The sequence below is a fragment of the Mustela erminea genome, chromosome 14 (genome assembly GCF_009829155.1).
Source record: "Mustela erminea isolate mMusErm1 chromosome 14, mMusErm1.Pri, whole genome shotgun sequence".
Lineage (NCBI taxonomy): Eukaryota > Metazoa > Chordata > Mammalia > Carnivora > Mustelidae > Mustela > Mustela erminea.
The window spans coordinates 70,397,546-70,417,154 of record NC_045627.1 but is presented as its reverse complement, the minus strand read 5'-3'; the positions used below and the strand labels follow the sequence as shown (position 1 = coordinate 70,417,154).

Sequence of the window (19,609 nt, the reverse complement as noted above, 5' to 3'; positions counted from 1 at the left end):
ACAATGACAATGGGATGATGATGACATCACAGGGGACTTTGGTTATGATGCAGAGCCAGGATCTCCCAGCTCTGTATTCCAGATCTAGCACCTGAGTCCTGATTAGTCTCTCCAAGCTTAGTCAGCTTCCATTTTCTCTAGGAGTTACCTTCTGCTGTGTATTCACATACTCAGCGGTAACAACCATACTTTGAATTTTATAATATTTGACAGTTCAGATATTTTCTGATTAATTAATGTTACAGAACATACTTGAAAGAAATCCTGGCATGTAAGACGTCCTATATAAATGTTAGCTGTTATTAGTATTAATGTTATCAATATCTGTTAGTGTATTTAATGATTATATCAATATACCGGGGAGTAGAGGGGCACCTGGGTGGCTCAGTGGGTTAGTCATCTGCCTTTGGCTCAGGTCATGATCTCAGGGTCCTGGGATTGAGCCCCACATCAGGCTTTCTGCTCAGCAGGGAGCCTGCTTCCCTCTCTCTTTCTGCCTGCCTCTCTGCCTACTTGTGTTCTCTCTCTGGCATATATATATATATATATATATATATATATATATATATATCTCACACTGGGAAGTAAAAAGAGGATTTTTAAATTCCCAGTAAAGAGACTAAGATACCAAATCTCTTAAGAGTCTGGTGATTGCCAGCATTTTGCTCTGTGCTCAAGGGCCAGTGACTTTTCTTAAGATGACTTCTCCCAGCACCTGTGCATGGCTGCTCACACAGCACGTTCTTTGTCAATATTGTTAAATCCTTATGTAATTGGGCGCCTGGGTGGCTCAGTGGGTTAAGCCGCTGCCTTCGGCTCAGGTCATGATCTCAGGGTCCTGGGATCGAGTCCCGCATCGGGCTCTCTGCTCAGCAGGGAGCCTGCTTCCTCCTCTCTCTCTGCCTGCCTCTCTGCCTACTTGTGTTCTCTGTCAAATAAATAAATAAAATCTTTAAAAAAAAAAAAATCCTTATGTAATTGATTTATAGAAGCCATAGGAAAACATTGGTTCAGAAGCCTATTTAGGTCTAAGTCAAGGTCTAAGTCAAAAATAACCTCCATATTAATTTCAAAAATAAGAATTAAAGAATTAAAACTTGACTCAAACATTTATATGCAAATAAAGCAAAAAAACTAATTAAATATTCATACTATATAAACTGCACAAAAGATTTGCTTCAAGTCACAAGATCTTGTGTATCCACCGATCCTTCAAATATCCTCCATTGACTAATTTACTTGCTTTTGTTACCTTTAAGAAAACTCTGAAAAGGGCTGATAATCAATACTGTACTTAGAGAGTTGGACAAAAGAAGTAAAGGCCCAAGCCCTTGATGGGGGCAAAAATGACTAGGAGATGTTCCTTTGTGATTACCTCTTAAGATAAAGTTCACTTACTGAGCAGAGCTTGGCTCTTCCTCTTTATAGAATGTAGGACAAGAGGCATAGACCTGGAAACTAGCAATCACAACAACTACTTGTTATAGAAACATATTTAACTGAAGTAAAAAAAAAAAAAAAAAAAAAGGTAACTTGATCCAAGTGTTGAGGGAGCACTTGAATTTCTCAACAAGTGACAGATCTGAGACAGGCTTCACATTAGGTGAGATGCGGAAGAGGTTCTCTGCTACACAAATAATTCAAAGTCCAATATTTTGTACAACAATGTTCATCACTCAGTATGTAGTCAGAAGTATTTCATGCAAAGATGGTGGTTACACTGAAAGTTTAAAAAAAAAAAAAAGGTGAATAGTGGTAAAATGGGTGTAGGAAAGTCCATATTAAGTAACTCAACCTTATTACCAATAATATTTCCCAAACATCTTTATATGTCTGTTACTAAAGGCATAGATAATTTTTATTTAGTTCATATTCCTTTCTTTTTTTAAAAGATTTTATTTATTTATTTGACAGAGAGATCACAAGTAGGCAGAGAGGCGGGCTGAGAGAGAGGGGGAAGCAAGCTCCCTGCTAAGTAGAGAGCCCGATGTAGGGCTCCATCCCAGGACCTTGAGATCATGATCTGAGCCAAAGGCAGAGGCTTAACCGACTTAGCCACCCAGGTGCCTGAGTTCATATTCATTTTGAAGTAAATGTACACTAATTATTTCTTTATGAATATTCAAGGTATGACCACTTTTCTATCTTTTTAAATCAAATCTATAGGAAACTTATAACTCTACTTACACTTATATTTTAAGTACCTGTTTAATTTTCTCCGAGGAAACTATAATCTTTCTAAGGACAAAAACTGTGTCTGTCTCGTTCACTTAGTCCCTAGGACATAGTATGTTGCTCAATAAAATTTTATTGAATAAATGTGGATGCATCCTGTGCAAAGACACAGACAGAAAACGCAGCAAGGAATTTAAGAGGGTTGCAAGTGGTTTTTCTATAACTGTAGTAAAGAATTCCTGTTGTAGAATTGGGGGGCAGTGATTGAATTTTAATTCTATCCCTAATACAACCAACAAAAGGTTTACTTTAAACCTAGTCTAAGTTACATACTGTAACTACAAAGATAGAGAAGACCTATTGGCTCACCAGGGAGGTTATGGGATTGCAGGGTTCATAATATGAAGAATTTTTTTTTTCTCCTCATCATAAAAACTACAAGATATATCTGAGGTATTTTAAGTAGGAACCATAAATCTTTGAATCAGTTTTTTGGGTGTTTTGTTTTTGTTTTTGTTTTTGTTTTCAAAAGGAAATAAAGAGATGCGACCTTAAGGGGCAGAAATTCAGGTGTGTGTTGCAATTGTCCAGGCAGAAATGATGAGTGCTTCCACTCCATTAGTTGTGTGGAGACCGAGGAGAGGCTGGACGGGTGGCTGAGATTAGGAGGAAGTGACATGGTGGCAGCTGTGAGAGGAGATTCAGGGGGAAGAAGATGGATTAAAATCAGTCTGAAGGGTTGCACCTGGGTGGCAGAGTCTGTTGACTATCTAATTCTTGGTTTTGACTGAGGTCACAATCTCATGATCATGAGATCGAGGTCCACATTGGTCCCTGTGCTCAGCGGGGAGGCTGCTTGAGATTCTCTCTCCCTCTCCCCCACTAAAATAAATAAATAAATCTTTAAAATAAAATCAGTTTGAAGGTAGAATCAGCTGTCCTCTGTGACTGATTTGATGTGAAGATGAGCTAAGATGGAGTATGATTCTCAGTTTAATGGCCAGCATCACTAAGTAGGTAGAAATAGCATATCTGGGGAAGTAAGCTAGAAGACAATGCAACCTGTTGTAGGATAGGGATGGGCTGTTAGAACACACGGAGTTGAAGGTAACTGGAAGCCTTCTAGGTGAAGGGGCTAGTAGGCAGTTGAGTGAGTACACCAGTCTCTAGGGAGAGAGCTCTGGGCTAAAGGTGGGACTGCCAAGTGAAGAGTATATGAGTAAACATTGATTCTAAAGATCGTATCTCTAGCCCTTCCTTTATATAATCATTGTAAATAAATCCACTCAAGGAATCTAAGTAGACGAGAAGTAAAGAGAATCCACAATAGCTTTTAGAGAACACCAGCATTTAAGATGGAAAGAGAAGAGCAGGAGAAGGAAGCACATTTGGAAGTCATGGTCAGGGTAGTGCCAAAGGTAACAGGTGAGAATGATTTAGAAGAGTCCACTGAAGTATTGTTCAGAAGGAGGGGTAATTCAACATCAAGTGACAAAGCTCCCATAACTGATGGGATTTGCAATAAGGAAGTCATCCATAGCCATAATTAGAGCAATGCCGGGCACTGAGCTGATTGCTTTACATGGAGAATTGTGCTTAATTTATACACAGCTGATGAGGCAGGTAATATAATCCTAATTTTACAGATGACAAAACAGTAGCTTAACTAACTGACTCAGAGCTACACAACAAGTCAGATTCACACCTAGGAAAGCTGATGCTGAAAACTGCTCTCTGAGTAATTAAGCTCCACTGTGCCACCCACTGACACATCTAATTATTTTCAATTCAGCACTTGCCAGTTCAGGATTATGTGGGGGGTTTTGTCCTCCAATGCTTCATAAACACAAATAATAATTCTCCATTGTGATTCTGAGGCATCCTTAGGACTGAGACATACCATATACTTCTATGTGTTCCCTGATTTTTCAGACCCAAACCAGGTATATACCTATAGGTGTCCTATCAATAAACAATACTGAAGAAAAATGAGCATTTAAGGTGTTATTATAAAGGCAGACCAGCCAGACTGTCCTCCAATGACACAAATAACAGATCGAAAGAGCAACGTAACTATTGACTATGCTCCTTACTTCTAAGCACAGATCATTATACTTCTCTAATGATTTATGTGTGAAATTTCCAAGGTGATGAGAATAGCCACACACCGACCTTAATACAACCATAATGGGTTAATAATACGTCTTCCATTCTTAATGCATGAAAAAGCAGGCCACGAGAATTATACAGAAGAGGTCTAACTCGCATCTCTGGTGGGCAGTTTCTTTGAGTTTAGAGTCTGGAACAAACTATTGGGGAAGGAGAATACTTTTCATCTTCCAGCTAATAAGTAAATCACCAGTTATTTTGTATTTTAGAACATCTGAACCGTATCTCAGAGCTCTGGAAAGGCTTTATTCCCTAGTTCCATTGGCACACAAGCCATGGTCTTAATTGTGTACATAATCTCTTAAATAAGCAATGCCATGGACTTTGTACCCTTCTGAAAAAGTGGGCACTATAGATGTCTTTTGCATAGAACCAGCTGCCCTGGTTCAATTAGAGGAAAAATAAATCTTACCATTTTGATGACAGCCCATGCCACCGACTAGGCAATATAGCCGGCTTTGAGAAAATGGAATCTTGTATTCTTTGACAGTGTAATTATTACTCTCTGTCAGCTTATTCTACTTTTTCATAAAAATCACTTAATACTTCACAAAGATATTACTTTTGCCATCAAATATCACTTTGGGAACTGTTAATAATTTAGGAACTTCTATATTAAAAATGGCTAATTCTGTAAATGCATGAGATGCCATAACCTGAGAATCCCCCTATCCTGAAAGTTCTGTTTTAATAGTCTGCTCCCAATTTAGGACATGAGAGAGAGCCGGGGGGGGGCATTGAGGATTTACTTGTTGTACCCGAGTTTTTGCATCCGAGAGACCACCAAGGAGCCATCACTGATGCAATCACACAAGGGTTTATTCGACAAGCTTAAGCTTGGGCCCAACACAGTGGAGTAGGGACTTGGACCCCGAGCTTAGTTAAGGCAGGGGTATTTATGGGTTCCTGTTACTAAAGCAGGGTGGGGGGGGGGGTCTCTGGAACTAAAGCAGGGTGGGGGGAAGTTCAGCCCTTGGGCACAGGGGTCTGAGATGGCTGCCAAAGCTAAGACGGCTGTACTTATCCTAAGGCTAAACCTGGGGTGGGATGGCCTTAATTTTTCTTGGCCTCCACACTATTCTTTGGTATTTGGAACCCAGAGAGTCAAACGATTCAATGGCAAAGAATTTAGGAAAGTATTGCAAATACTTTTAAAAGAGTTTTACACTCTAACAACAGACTTATGTTATTATGATTATTTTTTAAACTTAAGCCTAAGCCTTGTTTTTACAGACTTTTCTGATTGAGCTCAAGTATTCTGACAATAGGAAACTCCTAATCATTTTAGTTGACTTTTTAAATGTATTTACAGAAAGTAAAACTTGCTCTTTCTGATGCAAACCAATGTGAATTTCTACCAACACATTCAATCTGTTGTCCACCACCACAATTAAAATACAGAGCCATTCTGTCACACCCCAAATTCCTTTGTTTTGTCTCTTTATATAATCAACCACTCTCTCCTTCCCAAGTCCCTGACAACCACTGATCTATTTTCTGTTCTTACAGATTTGCTTTCTGCTGTTGTATAAGTGGAATTATGCAGTGTGCAACTTTTGCATCTGGATTCTTTCACTTAGAATAACTCACTTGAGATTCTTCTACGGTATGTGTCATAGTTTATTATCTGATGGCTACTATTCCATTGTATTGAATAGTAACTTGTTAATCCTGAGAAAATGCATATGTAATGTTACCCTGGCAATGATAATAGTGACATGTGGCATGTAGATGCTTATTGTGGATTGGGCATTGCTGTAGATCTGTCCACACACTACCTCCTTAAATTTTGCCATCCTAAGAAATAGGCAATATCACTATTCCACTTTATTGAAGGAAAAGGAGGAAAGGCTATATGACATAGTCACCTTCCCAGGACTATACCATTTGTAAATGTCACAGTCTGTATTAGCATCTGGGCAGCCTGACTTCAGACCTACCATTAAAATCACCATCACAGTCTGCTTCCCAGTAATAGTGACCAAAGCTAAGCATTTGCCCTTGGGCCATGGAAAGCATTTCCTCACTTCATTTTCACACAAATAAGGGTGGGTTAAGGAAAACGAAGCTTAGGGAGTTGATGTAACAGGCACCAAATCACCATGATAATAACACCTAATTTTCAACCAAATTGTGAAAACTGAGTCTCAGTACCTTTTAAGAGTATTTAGTTTTGATGAGATTCTGGGTTTCAATTTCAATTTTTTGTTTGTTTGTTTGTTTGTTTCCTCCTGTGACATTGAATTTTCAGTTCACATCAACATGCACAGAGTCTTTTGCAGTTGGAATAACTTCTTGGGCCTTGGTACAAATCATCTCCCAGCCTTTAAGATTAGATAATAAAATGTATTTAGTACAAAAGAGACCTAGTCTCTATCTTGATTTATTTTTGCCTGTGGAAGAATGGAAGGGATGAAAAAACTCATCTTGAATCAAACTACATGAAGTTGACATGTAGAAAACATTCTTAGATTCATTTTAACTTCAGGTTGTTCCTCAAGAGGTTAAATCTTTATTCCAGAATAAAGATAAAAATAAAATTTGATGCTAGATTGCATATGTTATCACCTTATCATACACACTGTAGACTTGGAAGCAATAACCTCTAGCAGAGATGAGTAAAGGGAAGGTATGATTTTATTTTTCAATTGTATTTTTAGTAATAGTACAATACTCAGCTCACATCTGTAAGAAAAAGGGCTTGAAGTACTTAATTTATTTTAATTAACACTTACTGTACTAAGGACATAAATAGTATACCAATTTTATTAAGGGATAGAATAGGAGGAAAATTTGAGATCTTAGGGTTGAAGTCATGCCCTGCTGGTAGTAATGTTTCAGGGTAGAAACAGATTTACTAAATGTTAGAATCAGAAACAACACCCAGAAAAAACTGTGGTCTGACATTTCAGCAAAAATGTATTCTTTCACACCATAGTAGTCCTTGGATTATTGATTTCCTGAATAAGTTTCCATAAAAGAAACATATCCTGAATACTCTTTCCTACCTTCCTTTCTGGATTCATTACAGGATGTAATTGTGGAGTAGCGTGGAATGTGTGAACATCCTTTTCCTAACAACCTTAAACATTCTGGTCAACTCTCAAATGATTCCTAGTTAGATATTTGGACAGCTATCATTATGAGCCCTAGATACATTTGGGGCATTATAGAAACTATGCCACAAAACGGAAGATTTGTTCAGAGGTAGAACAAGGACAGGACCAGTCTTGATATGGGGCAGGATTATGGCATTGTTCTTAGGTCTTCATACTGGTGGGAACTGATGAGGGAACAGAAGGCAAGCTGAGGACAAAGCAGAAGCTGACACCCTGAAACTACCTCCCCTCCATGGGATATATGTGACATTCCTCAGGCATTCCTGGCTGCCCTAAAGGAAAAACAAATAGTTAACCTGAGTCTCCCTCAGTTTACAAATGTCCTAGTGATTGACAAGGAAGAGGCTTTCTCACCAATAGCTTAACTTCCAAAGACCCATAACTCTGTTCCTGAAGCCCTAACATAATCCTCCCCTCCATAAAATTGAGAGAGACTGAGGCAGAGGGAAATGTAAATAAAGTTAAATTTCTTCTAAACCTGGGGCGCCTGGGTGGCTCAGTGGGTTAAGCCGCTGCCTTCGGCTCAGGTCATGATCTCAGGGTCCTGGGATCGAGTCCCGCATCGGGCTCTCTGCTCAGCAGGGAGCCGGCTTCCCTCTCTCTCTCTGCTTGCCTCTCTGCCTACTTGTGATCTCTGTCTGTCAAATAAACAAATAAAATCTTTAAAAAAAAAAATTTCTTCTAAACCTAAAGCTCATTGATAAGCATGTGTGACAGCAGGAATGTGACATTGCTCCATGAAGTTCCCAACTATTTCACTGTTAATGCCTCACTAAAAGGAAAATCAGCCTTAGCTTGACAATGGCAAGGCCTCTGGTATCTTGTCGGTCCTCTTTAGCAGATGAAAGTTCTTCCAAATCCTCCCCTTTCTTTACCTCCCCCAGCCCCATAATATATAATCAGCCACCCCTCACAGTCCCCAGGCAGCTCTTTCTGCCCAAGGGTCCTGTCCCCGTGCTTTGATAAACCACCATTTTGCACCAAGACATCTCAAGAATTCTTTCTTGGTCGTCGGCTCTGGACTCCACCCCAATAAACCTCACTTATATTCTAAAATTTCATCAGGAATTATCAGCTATGTGCAAATTTCAGCTCAATATAAGGGTGACTTTTTTTCAGATAAAGGAGCTCCTTTTGGAAAGCTCCAATTATCTTGAAGGCAGTGAATTGAGAAGATTCCTGAATCCTGTGGGTGAAATGATGAAGTACAAAGCAAGGCCTCATCCAATACCAAGAAACTAGCTAGGAAAGTAGCTTAAAGTTTTTAAAAATAGCTTTATTGAAATATAACTGACATACAAGAAGCTGCACATATTTAAAATATATCATTTGATAAATTTATTTTGCCATTAAGCGTGCAGTTCAGAAGTGTTAAGTATGTGACACTATTGTGCAACAGATCTCTAGAACTTTTTCATCTTGCAAAACTGGAACCCTGTACCCGTTAACAACTCTCCGTTTTCCCCCACCATTCTATTTTCTGTTTCTATGAATTTGACTACTTTAAATCCTGCATGTAAGTGGAATCTTAACATATTTGTGTTTTTGTATCTGGCTTATTTCACTTAAGGTAATGTCCTAGGGATAAACCCATGTTGGAACATATGACAGGATGACAGGATCTCCTTCCTTGTTGAGACTGAATAATATTCCTGTGTGTGTGTGTGTGTGTTCTGTTTATCCATATACCCACTGATGGACACTTCAGTGGTTTCTATATCTTGACTATTATGAATAATGCTTCTATGAATATTGGTGGGAAATATCTCATTCAAATCCTGCTTTCAAATCTTTGGGACATATACACAGAAGTGAGATTTCTGGAGCATATAGTAATTTTAGTCTTAAGTTTTGAGGAACTGCAATACAGTTTCTATAGTGGCAGCCCCATTTTGTATTTCCACCAACAGTGCACCTGGGTTCCAAATTCTCCACATGCTCACTGATACTTAATATGTTCTGTTTTTTGGTTGTAGTAGTGATCGTAATGGTTTTGAGTTATAAATTTATAACTGGACAATTTATGAACTGAAAACCATACAATTTTCCAAGTTCAGATTATTTTCCTTCTGTGACTATTTATACACCTGATCTTATACACATCCACTTTACCTCTTCTATTTTTCTAACACATTAATTAGAAAAATACATATCCTAAAAACAGGGTTTTTAATATTATATGTGATTTAATATATAGGATTATATGTGATATAATATAGATCAATACGGTATATAGAGAGATGGGGATATAAATACAGATGATCATACATCATGCATGATTATATGTGATTGAGTCCTTATGTATAATAAGATATAGCAGAGATAGGATAACTTCCTTGGCACATTTCCCTATATAGCTGCCTTTCACTCCCCTGCGATCACTTCCCAAATAACTCCTTCCCTGGAGTCCTTGTCTCAGGGTCTGCTTCTAAGGGAACCAAACTAACACAAGTACCTAGTCATTCCTAATTATTCAGTAATATTATTTATTTAAAGTTTAAATTAGAAAGAATATATCTGATGGACCTGGCACAGTTCTTGGCAATTAGATTCTGTTCATTATACTCATCATAAGGTGTGACGAATGATTCATAAGCCTTTATCACTCCCCACCACCATTTCTTCTCCTGGAGGAAGAATGATAACCCTGGAGAGAGCCTTATGCAATCAGAGGTTGAGCATCTCAGACCTGAGCGAGACCCACAGCAGCACAAGGACAATTTTCTCCATGTCTCTTAGCAAATATAAGGGCTATGTTTGACAGTCTCATTTTTCCCTCTGCATTTACTCTTCTAATCATCAGAAGATGAACAGTGGTGAAAAATAAGGGTAATAGAAATTGGAAATAATTCTGTGTGGGTTTAGAGTGTTTGACCTGCTGAGGCTGACTCCTGGAGAGAATTGTGTAGAGGGTGGATTTTTCTGTTGGTTTGTATGGAATGTAGGCTCCTAGAAAGGTTGGAACCACATTTTCTTCTTTTTCTTTTATGAGATCCAACACAGTACTTGGCATATATGTATGAGTAACAGTTTTAAAATCTAGCATCAAATCTATAAACTGTTTATTTCAGTGACTCAGGGCAGCAGCTGGCAGAATTGACTTCGCTCTGTGCTAGGCACCATGTTAAATACTTTATAAACTCATGTAATCTCATAAAAACTCTCTCCTTTATATGTGGCTACAAAACAAACCATCTCAAACTAAGTTGCTTAAAACAAAAACAACTCCATTTCTAAAACTGGTCATCAGAGGGCACTGCTCTGGGCATATGCAAAGTCACCTGGAATGACCTTGATTTTAGCAGGTGTCTCTCTGTCTCTTTTCCAATCTCTCCACCTCTCTGTTTCTTTTAGTATCACAGGGCCTGTTAATCTCCACTATTTGCCAGCTGATTGTCCTATTGTTATTGACAATGCCCTAGGGCATAAATTGCTACTTCATCTAGGACAGTTACATTTGAGTCCTTCACCTCAGCAGTTTTTGAGACTAATCTCCTGGGTTTGTTCTGACCTGGGAGCTCTCTGCTCTTAAGGACTACCTCCATCCTTGGGGAAATTCTAACAGCCACTGATGCAGAGCTGGGGGCTCAGAATCAGGGTTCTGCTCTTCCAGTAGATAAATCCTTACTTTATGAGAAGGGAGCTGGGTAGGGACAGTCGCTTTTGGTCTTCCAGGCTTGTCTCTCCTGTATGGAACCTGTGCCCTACGAGTGAGCTGCACAAAAACAACTGGGTCCCTATTCTTAGCTGGCTCTGCCCCAAAGTGGAGCCTCTGCTCTATTTGTGGGAGGAGGGAGAAACATACTTTTGGCCACACTTACTGGAAATTGAGCCTCTGCAGGTGAGGGTGAAAGGGGATTAAAAATGATTGCTCCTCTTCCAGAAAAAAGAGGGAAAAAAAAGGCCAAAGTCATGCCTCATGACCCACAACAATGTCTTTGTGCTCAGGTACTTAACAGTGAGCTGAACTGTCATTGCTACAACCGCTACTACTCTGGACCCTGAAAGTGGCTCTTTCTGTTGCAGCTGCCCTCACTAAAATGGACTGTAAGCTTCTCTTTTCTTCCTGATTTTTGCCTCCCTAGATTTAGAACCAAAGTTGAGTGTGGGTGCCGCTGATGAACAGAATCTCAGTCACATCCCGTAACCTCACTATAAGAGAAGTTGAAGGAGTAATCATCTCCTCCCTATACTGCAAAGTGAAATTTGCCTTCTGTTAATATTTAGAATCTGCAAGTTCCTTGTAAGTAGTAGATAAGGAGTACAAATGCTTGGTGTCGAATTAATGAATAATAGAGCTGAGAATAGTTGCTAAGGGAGGTTATACTTACTGATTAATGTGGATTTCCCTCAGGTTTCCCTCAAGGATGAAGAGTAGGATTATACCGTCCACATACTTTGTAAGTTACCAATGAGGAGAGTGACCTGTTGCAAACTTTCCATGAGTCTTTGTCAAATACCCTCTCTGTGCCAGGCATTGCGTTATGTGATGGGATTCAATGGTGAGGACAAACAGACATGTGCTTGGATTGATGGAGTTTATAGTCTATTACAGGAGAAGCATGTTAATTTAAAAAAATGTAAATGTGTACGTATCTCCTAAGTACGAGAATGTGCAACAGTATACGACCCAGGCAAAGTATTCAGAGAAAGCTTATCTGAGAGGGAATGGCTGAATGAGGATCTGAAGGATAAAGAGAAAATAACTTGATAAGAAAGGAGATAAGGATGGCAAGTAAAAAGTATTCCTCACAGCAGAGGGAAAATACTTGCAAAGGTCATAATGAGGCTGGAGCAAGGTCCCTCTGCAATACTGAAAAGGAGCAGTTATGGGATACTAGAAAAGATTTTGTGCAATTTCAGAGTGCAAATAGATACAGAGATAAAACAATACTGAAATTTAGAGAGCTTATTAAGGATACATACTTTTATCCAAACAACTCTAGGAAGTCATTATGAGAAGTCATTGAGGGGTTTCCAGGAGGTTTTCAGATAAAGAGGCTTGGATACAGCCAGTCCACCATTTTTGGAAGTTCTGTACTAGTATTACTGCTCCTTATCTCACCCCTGAAAATTGTTCTGGGAGTTCCAAATCCTTTTCCTTTACAAGCTGAACTTTATTCTTCTTCTGATAATCACATCTGCATTTTGAGAAGGAAACTCTAGTCCCAATGACGAGAACAGATTAGAGGGGACATGAGGACACCAGCTGGAGGAGGCTGTCAGACTAGCTTTGATAAGGGAGGATGGTGGCTTCACCTGGAGCTATAGCAATGAAAACAGAAACAAAGATCTCTGTCCTAAGCTGAAGCCAAAGGTGATGTAGGATGAGCAGCTGGTGAAGGACAACAGACACCGACTCTATGTTCACTGAAACCAAGTTAATGCTGTGGAAAAGGCAGTAGTGAGAGTTCAACCAGATCATAATTTTCCCCAAATTCATTATCTGCTGCTGCTGATTTTGAATGAAATATATTTAGGTTCTCATTATTCTTCTTTAGGAAAACTCAATGTCTAGTTGATTCTGTAAAATTCTTAATAACTTCTTTGCATTTCTCTACTTGAAAAGTCATCCTCTTTTAAATAGTCCAGGTAAAACAATTATTTACTATGGATTATATTTTTCAAATCCACAATCATCTCATTAAATATCACTAACTTCAACATGTCCAAAATCTAAGATCTATACAAGTAATATATTTGTTTTAATAAATATAATAATTTCCTCTGAATTATTTAAGGTGTAGGAGAGAAATTTATGTGAGCCAAAAAGCTCTGTTCTTTAGTTTTAGATGACATCTCCTCTGGTACAAGTCAGATAGAACTGATCTGTCAACAAGAAGTAAGGTAGCATTGATTAAGTGCCTTGTTTCCTGTGGAGTATTAATATATGTGAACATCTATGTATGTCTTTAATTTGTGCATGTGGCATGTATGAGAGATAAAGAGTGTGTGCATAGAAAATGTGGCTTGTCATAAAAGAAATGTTTCACCAACAGGTAGCCTAAAGTTGAGTAATTACCCATGGGAGTCTCAGTGGCCAGGAGATATAATGAGTCTTTGTCTTTGTGGTATGAATTCTTTCATGGTATGACCCCCATACCCCCATAATATCACTCTTTGGTCTCTAGCTCAATACCTGAAATGCCTTTATGTTAAATAGAAATCCTCCTTAGAGAGGACTTGCAGGAAATTAGATGGTAAGGGAGGATGGTGGCTTCACTCTTAGATGTTCGATGAGATCATAGCAATCAGATCTTTTGTTTTTGTCAATTGTGGGGAATAAATCATAGGAGCCATGGGAGATTTGAGGGATGACATATTAAAATCATAAGTTTGGGGTCCATGGTTCTTCCAGGAACTACAGTGGACAGGTATAAGGTACTGGACACTTGTTAGTAAATAATGATTGTGAGAACCAAAGGTTACCAAAAGGCAACCAAAAGCAAACTTAGTTAATTTCTCAAAATTGCTGGGGCAAGCCCTGCCTGATATCTTGAGTCTTTCAAAGGTTTATCAAAGCTCACCCTTTTAGAAACAAATGTGTGTTCTTCAGAGGACAGTGCTTCTCACAGTATGGTCTCCAGACCATCAGCATAAACATCACCATGGAACAACATTCACCACACACATTCAGAAGTGAAATATACTCTACAGAATATTTGGGGGGAAACTGGAAAAGAGTTCTGAGTGCATAGTCAGTCAGCTGTCTTTGAAAGCTCTGTACTTCTATGTCTGTTCCTCATCCCCTCCTTCCAGAACCATCCTGGGCATTCTAAATGCTTTTCCTTTATAAGCTGAGAATTACTCTCACCTGATATCAGGCACTCAGTCTCACTTTCTACACATAACAATATGTGATCCTAACAAAATGATCCAATTAGTCTCCTAACAAGAGAGAAGCTGATGCTTGTTGTCAAGGTAAGCAATTTAGTATGCTTCATCCCACTCTCCTACTTCCTTTCCTAGACTGAATGCTACCTGAGAGCCAGGATCGGGTCTGCCTTACCCACTCCTGTATTCCCAACAGTATGTCTGGCACATAATTCTAGGAACAAATTATTGAACATGTAGATGAACAAATGCCAAGTTAGTGACTAAATTGGGGGGATATCATCCACCTAGGGAAGTGACTAAACTCTTTGGCTTTACGATATTCTTAGTCAATAAATTCATGGGTTGGTCAGGCCTCCAGGGAGATCATTCAAGGTAATGAGGAGGAAGAAAAGACAATGTGCCTGTAAAACAGAAATTGGTGATCAGCTAGTGGGGAGTAATATGTGTACTGGGAAAATGTGAGATCCAAGAGCAGACAAGTACAAACTGGTTGCAGATGCCTGTGTCAGAAGACTGAAGGCCAAGGACTTTGGGCCCATACCTGCCAGTGCAGAAGAATGACATGATATCAACTTTGGCTAATTCTTATGAAGTACCTCCTACATACCAGACATTTTCATAGACCTAATTTATACCTGCCAACTACCTTGTGGGTGGGAACTTAGCTGTGTTTCAAACATAAGGGAACTAAAGTTCAGAAAAGCTATGTAATTTTCCCAAGGTCAGGGAGCAAGTGAAAGACAGACCTGAGATCCATCCTACAGTTCCTCACTCCAAGGCCACTGCCCTTTAAAGAAAGATTAATCAGTCAGTAATGAGTGAAGAGGCACAACTTTCAGGAAAAAAAAAAGTTACTGGTCTTAAGGTGGCCCTCTCTTTTCTAACAGGTGGGAGGAATTGATGTGAGGGGTGGGGTGGATAGCTGTGAAACTCTCAGGTTAAGACTGCACATCACCTGGGTGGCTCAGTGGGTTAAGCCGCTGCCTTCGGCTCAGGTCATGATCTCAGAGTCCTGGGATCGAGTTCCGCATCGGGCTCTCTGCTCAGCAGGGAGCCTGCTTCCCTCTCTCTCTCTCTCTACCTGCCTCTCTGTCTACTTGTGATCTCTCTCTGTCAAATAAAAAAAAAAAAAAAAAAAAAAAGACTGCACATAGCAAATGCTCGAAAATGTTCAGGTCCCAGTTGACTATGAATTAACTGAGTAAAAAGCAGCCTGTGATTCTTTGTAAACTCGTAGAGTGTCTCCCTTCTCTGGACTGTGAATTGTGTCTCTGAGAAATCACAGCAGGACAGGCGAGGTGGGAAATGAATGTTTTCTCCCTGAATGTGAGCCTATGCTGTCTTGTCACTTCAATCAGTCCCTAATGATTCTCTTGTGTGAGTTTATACCCATGTGAGGTGTCTTGATTTCCTGCATGGTTTCTAACCAACATGTGGTCCCAGAGTATAATTTTGACCTCAGGGAAGGGTGAGGTAGAAAAACAAAGAGAAAAAGGAGGAAGGAAATAAGGTGGCTGTCCACTGTTCAGTGACCTGATTCATGTGTTTATACAGACACACAGTATAGATACATCGCTAGTGGTCAGACATTTCTGTGGGACTCTGTGCAGGCCCCACAGTAGTGATGATTAGAGAACAATGTTGGGGGCCTCATCAGGTCAGGTTGCCATTTTTTAAAAATTCGAGTATCGTTGATACACAATGTTACATTAGTTTCAAGTGTACAACATAGTGATTCAACAAGCTTTTACAGTATGCTATGCTTATCACACGTGTAGTCACCATCTGTCACCATACAATGCTATTACAATATTATTGACTACATTCTTTATGCTGTGCCTTTTATTCCCACGACTTCGTCATTCTGTAGCTGGAAGCCTATATCTCCCTCTCTTTCATCCATTGTGCCCATCTGCCAACCCCCTCCCCTCTGGCAACCATCATTTTGTTTTTAGTACTTACAAATCTGATTCTACTTTTTCTTTGCTTATTCATTTTTTTAGACTCCACATATGAAAGAAACCATGGTATTTGTCTTTCTCAGTCTGATTTCTTTCACTTTGCATATAATACTCTCTAGAGGTCCATCCATGTTGTCGCAAATAGCGTGATCCAGTCCTTTTTACGGCTGTGTGATATTCTTGCCTCTGTGTGTGTGTGTGTGTGTGTGTGTGTGTGTGTATCGCATCTTTCTTATCCATTCTTCTATTGATGGACACATAGGTTGTTTCCATATTTAGGCTATTGTAAATAATGATGCAGCAAACATAAAGGTACATATTTATTTTTTAAATTAGTATTTTTTCTTTTTAGGCTGCCATTTTGATTCAAAGAAGGTAAGAACCACTCAGAGGATGTCTCCAGATGTCCTCTTTGTCTGGATAGTTTCTAATCAAGCGTAACTTCTATTGACAATTCCATGATGATTCTTTCTTTCAGTATTCCTAGAGGCACTGCATACTCATAGTTTCTTGTTTACATGGAATATATCACTCTGTCAGCTAAATCTCTCTGCTGGAGATGAGAAATGGCCCTTGCCACTGTTTTAGATGGGTGCTAAGAATGGCGAATATTAGCTTCTATTTGAGTTTCAAGGATAGATTTGGGATATTCATAAAAGCAGTGGAAATAATTATATTCACATTATTAGTTCTAGATGTGTTTCTCATTTACCAATACATTTTTATGATCCAGGTACTGGGCTAAATTATCTTTACATATTATCATTAATCCTTACCACACACTTATAAGTAAATGTTAGGTTTTCCTGTTTTTCAGTAAAAGAAACTGAGAATTAGAGAACTGAGTTGAAGATACCTAAGTTCATACATGGTAAAATTGGGATTCCAACACCAGTTTATCTGTCTGAAATTTTAATACTTCCTACTGCACCACTGCACAATGAAATTTCAATCAACAAAAATTCAGAGGTTGATTCACAGTGAGGCTTTGTTTGAAGTCAGGAAAATTGGATGTATTTTGTGTGTCCTGTTTCCAGATCATACAGTGTTGTGGGGTATTTTTTTTTCCCATAATTGTCATGCCTGATTATTCATAGAAAAAGTCACATAGAGAAAAACATTATATAGTATTTCTATCATATGAGTTAAGAAAATTATAGTCAGGTTTTCTCTTTCATATTTTACTCTTTAACCATAGAGTACTAAAAGGTGTGTCTATCCTCAGAAGGATAGTTTACTTCTCAAAGAGGTGACAGATTTGCAAAGGAACCCAAGTGACTAGAAACTGGATAATCTTGGCGCTACTATAGAGGCCAAGATTATATGTATATATATACGCACATATGTATATGTATAGAGATAAAATGGTGTCATTCCAAAGATCAGAGCATTCCTTCTTACATTTCAGTGGAAGAGGAGATCTGGAGAGTGGCTACAAGATGCAACAAAATGGAAATGACCATGGCTTCAGGAGACCAGTGATTTAGCCCTAAATTTTCCCCTACATCCCAGAGGCGAGAGAGGTTTCTTCTCTTTGGGTCTCCCAGAATCACATGAAGGAAGAATAGCTTAATTTACATTTATATCTATTTAAATTTCAGACAAAATATCTGGCAAAATTAAATCCTTATTTGAAAAAGACTAAGCATGGGGCACCTGGGTGGCTCAGTTGGTTAAGTGACTGCCTTTGGCTCAGGTCATGATACTGGGGTCCTGGGATGGAGCCGTGTGTGGGGCTCTCTGCTCAGTGAGCAACCTGTTGCTCCTTCTCCTCTGCCCCTCCCCTGCACAACTGCGTGTCACACGCGCTCTCTCTCTCTAGCTTATTCTCTCTCTCTCAACTAAATAAAATCTTTTAAAAATAAGAAAAGAAAAAGACTAAGTATAAATACATATAAAAATAAATAAAAATCCAAATCCCCTGAGAATTCTTTATTTGTAGGAATTACCAGCTCCTATAGGAACTCTGGAAACAAAATTAACTTTTAGCAAGGGAAGGAATATCAGTCGTACCCTCAGCTCTGAAATAGGATGAGCTATTCCAGGCAGTAAATTTTTAAATGACTAGTTAATATAGGTTTCTCTGTGAAATATAGCCTGACTACTACAGGGTTCAAATTGTTTTAATAAACTTTACCTTGAACACTAGAATATTAATAAATTGAAGATAAGAGATACTAAGTTGAAACCTAGTTAGTTACAATGACCACAGAATCTTCACAGCACTATTATTGCTTGGGGTGCTGTAATCCCACAACATAATAGAACAAGATATTAAGAGTGTCAGACAACAAGAAGACCAGGAGCCCATGGACTGGAGCCCACACAGTCCTATTGAAACAGACAACACTTAGATAAACACATTTTTTTTTTTTTTGGTCTTAAAAGCAAAATATCAATTTTATTAGAAACTGTGTATGAAATGAATCATCTCTGAGCTACCTGGGTGGCTCAGGCAGTTAAGTCTCTGCCTTCACCTCAGATTACCATCTCAGGGTCCTGGGATCGAGCCCCACACTGGGCACCCTGCTCAGTGGGAAGCCTGCTTCTCCCTCTTCCTTTCCCTCTGCCCCTCCCCTCAACCATGCTCATGCTCTCTCTCTCTCAAATAAACTAATAAAATCTTTTTAAAAAGGAATGAAAAATCTCTGAAGAGTGATGGTTAAGTTGACGAATTTTTACCCTCCAGATACTGAGCAGTTATGGTTGCCTCAGATCATGTAGTGATAGTGGAGGCACAGTCGTGCTTTTAGACCAAGTTAGGGCAGAGTCTCTATCATCAAACAGCAATGGTTTGTGAAGAGCATCGAGGTACAAAACTTGGGCAAGCTTGGCAGCAAGGAATATCCACTGATAGAAGTCAGTGTCCAAAATACCAAAACAGGGTGTTAGAAAACTGGTTTGTAATATGAGAATTCACAGGAAAGCAAATTATACAACAATTTTTGAGTGTTGCCCCATAGTTTCTTAAAAAGTTAAGAATAATAAAACCTGTTACCTGACAATTATATTTTGGTGGTATCCCTGGAGAACCTGTCCACATCTGCTCGCAAAGACAGCTGTAAGAGTGTTCGATATTTATTAATACTTATTGAAACATTGAAGCCATCTAGATTTTCATTAATGATAGGTAGGTAAATAAATTGGAGTATGGCCGCACAATGGGACACTCTTCAGCAGAGTACACAACTTCAGTAGAAGAGGAGATCCAAAGTTGGAGTTTCCTCAGCAAACAGACTGAGTCATGCATTTCCCACAGGAAGTTTATTAAGGATTGCTCTTGGGAAGAAGATGTTCTGCCCTGAAGCAGTCATGGCAAAGCCCTCAGTTAATCCCATGGGAAGCTCT

The 19,609-nt window shown here is 39.1% G+C and overlaps 1 long non-coding RNA gene across 1 annotated transcript; it reads left to right on the top strand.

Annotated features, from left to right (window-relative positions):
* Positions 1-103: 103 nt before the first annotated feature.
* LOC116573681 lies at positions 104-17,891 on the top strand. The gene is made up of 4 exons (XR_004278934.1): positions 104-271; positions 11,818-11,863; positions 16,614-16,636; positions 17,670-17,891. It is a non-coding gene; the product is annotated as an uncharacterized LOC116573681 (long non-coding RNA).
* The last annotated feature ends 1,718 nt before the right edge of the window (positions 17,892-19,609 follow it).